The 3,181-nt window shown below is 43.8% G+C and overlaps 1 pseudogene; it reads left to right on the forward strand.

Moving 5' to 3' along the window:
* The first annotated feature begins 981 nt into the window (after positions 1 to 981).
* LOC144819960 (non-histone chromosomal protein HMG-17 pseudogene) lies at positions 982 to 1,263 on the forward strand (annotated as a pseudogene).
* Positions 1,264 to 3,181: the final 1,918 nt, after the last annotated feature.

The raw sequence follows: 3,181 nt of genomic DNA on the forward strand, positions 1-3,181 counted from the left end.
TCCCCAATTTGGTTTAGATTGGAATTTAATTAGTAAATGTGACCCCTTTCTTGTCCAATACCCTCTCCAAAAGGTTTTGATTTGAGAGAGACATAGTAAATGTGGTAACTTTAGGGTCTAACACTTTCTCCAAATTGGTTTTGATTTGAGTTGAAATTGTAAATGTGGACCCTCGAGTGACCATCAACTTCCACAAATTGGTTTGGATTGGAATGGGAAAAGTCAGTGTTCAACATCTTACCCAATTTGGTTTAAGCTGAAATTGGAATAGTAATGAAGTTTTAGTGTGCAACATTTTCTTCAAAATGATGTAGGTTAGAGTAGGAATTGTAAATGTGATCCCTTTAGTGTCTAACACCTTCCCCAAATACGTTTAGATTAGAGTGGGATTAGTTATGTGACTGCTCTAGTGTCCAGCAACTTCTTTAAAATGAATTATATTAGAGTTCTTAAAATGGTTTGGATTGAAGTGGGAATTCTGAGTGTGATCCCTTTAGAGTCCACTTAACATGGACCCCCCTAAAGGCTAGTAGAGCTGCTGCTTTCTCTTAAGCTGTTGAAGCTTTCCTCAAGTTTACCCACATATTGGGCTATAAACCAATCAAAGGACTTGTGGCCATTTATAAGGCCAAATGCTGATTCGATGCCTCCTATAGGGCCATGTTATGTGGCCTCAATGATAAGAGGAGTCTGGAAGTAACTGAGAACAGTTTAGATTGGAGTGGGAAAAGTAAGTGTTCAACATCTTACCCAATTTGGTTTAAGCTGAAATTGGAATAGTAATGAACGTTTTAGTGTGCAACATTTTCCTCAAAATTATGTAGGTTAGAGTAGGAATCGTGAATGTGATCCCTTTAGTGTCTAACACCTTCCCAGATACATTTGATAGAGAAAGAAGAAAACAGTATCACACTTTGAAAAGCAACAAACACATTCCTCTCAGCAATCCTCATCAACTCCAGTCCGGTTTCTTCTGTACCTGTTGCCCGTTCGTAATACGCAACCATGCCCAAGAGAAAGGCTGACGGAGATGCTAAGGCATCCAAGGTGAAAGATGAGCCCCAGAGAAGATCGGCGCAGTTGTCTGCGAAACCTGCCCCCCCAAAAGCCGAGCCCAAAACCTAAAAAAGCGGACCAAAGAAGACCGACAAACAGCCAAAAGGCAAGAAGGGGAAGGACAGCAAAGAAGCAAACAACCCAGCAGAAAACAGCGATGCTAAATCTGATCAGGCACAGAAAGCTGAAGGAGCTGGAGATGCATAGTGAAATGTGTGACTTTTTGATAATTGTGTATTTCTGGTGACTGTACAGTTTGAAATACTATTTTTTATCAGGTTTTATAAAATGCAGAATTTTGTTGTACTTTTTTTTAAGCTATGTTAGCACATACAACGTTGTTTGTGGGAGGGACTAAATGTTCTGTCATTAACTGTTAAAACAGAACTTGGAAGTTCAAAGGGCCTTTTTTTCCAGACGTGCAAAAGTGGATCTCAAAGTAAATATCTGGATTGTACAAGAATGCATTTTTACATTACGCTACAAGTGAATAGTTTGTGGCGTCCAGTACCATATTCGATCTAATCTGCAGTACCCCATTGGCATGCAGAGCTGGACCGCTAAAATGGGAACGGCGCAGGGCCAGGCTTGATTATGATGCCAGTGGAAGCCAGCCTTTCCGCTCAAAGGCATGCAGTGAATGTCTTAGGGAGCCCGTTGCGGGCCCCCCATGTGTTAGGGGGGTATGGGTGCACTGGGGGACCCCACTCTGATGTCCCTTTACCAGGTGGCAGACACTGTGCAGTGCCTACCACGCAGTGTAGGGAGATGCAGGACATGCTCCTTTTGACATCACGGCGGTGCTGCTGGCAGTAGCATCCATTGCAATGTTAAAGGCTGCGATCGTACCGCCGCTGTCGGATTTCGACTGCGGATCATACTAATTGGACTGACGGTTGTGCCGGGGTCCTGCCGGGCAGTCTTTTGCCGCTACCATGGCGGTCAGGGTGAATTCCCGAACGCCATCCTAATACACCCCTAAGTCAGCAATCTGCAACAGATTGCCTTTGAAATCAAGAAGATTGTTGTTTTAATTTAGCTAGCATATGTCCCTATAACAGAGGTACGTAGCCAATACACTAGGCTTATAGAAAGTCCATCTAACCAGCAAAATGAATACAAATACAGCCCCCTAATGGACTATTTTGAAGACACTTAGGTTTGCAAATTGCACCGCTCAGGACACAGACTCCCAACCAAATTCAAATTATCATGGTGTAATGTCTATGACAGCACCATTGATAAACCAGCCAAAACCAACAATGCAGTAGAAGGATGGCCCAATCTCTTCCAAGCTACATAAGGAAGAACAATGACTACATATTCAGTATTGCCCTCTGCATTTTAGGTCATTGAAAGAAAGTTACAGTTAAAAAACACATTTTCACAAAAGGAAAAGTCCATAAAGAATTAAAAGCTGCTTTGCAATATCAAATGTTTGCTTCTTTTGAAAAAGGTAGCAAGTAGCATTTCCTCAGGAATTGTGCTTTGTGCTGAGTGATCACCACAGGGACAGGCAGGTAGGCTAAGGAAATAGAAGCCCTGATGAATACAAGTAGTCTGAAAGTGCACAGTGCATAGTCTAAGGGCCCGAATACGAGTTTGGTGTTCCATGGGATACCCAAAACCGTGTTGGTGGTCCATGGACCGCCAGATTGGTGGTCCAACTGCCATATTATAAGTATGCTAGTTGGACCAATACTGGGCCCCTGCTAATGACAGGATTCTGCATTCTTTAGTGGTGGCACAGCGCTTTGAGGAAGTAATATGCTGGTGATGGCGCAGTGGCATCGCCAAGCATATTACAAGTTTCCTCCCTGCCCTCCTTTTCATGGTGGTGAGCCCGCCATGAAAAGGATGGTGATGAGGAAACTAAGAGGGTCTCCATTGTCTCTGTGCATGGGGGTGCATGAAGGGGGCACATGTTGTGCCCCCATTTAGTTGTTGCACCCCTGGAGGAAACCAGTCTTCTCCACAGCCTGGGCACGGGAAACATCCTTTACCACGCGGATTTTACTCCGCGTGGCCTTTACAACGCGTCCCTTACAACGCAATTCGTTACCACGACTTGCACTGGAGGGCGCTAAAGGATTAAAAATAGTAAATTTACTATCCCAACACCTTC

This window comes from Lissotriton helveticus, chromosome 2_1 (assembly GCF_964261635.1).
Source record: "Lissotriton helveticus chromosome 2_1, aLisHel1.1, whole genome shotgun sequence".
Classification (NCBI taxonomy): domain Eukaryota; kingdom Metazoa; phylum Chordata; class Amphibia; order Caudata; family Salamandridae; genus Lissotriton; species Lissotriton helveticus.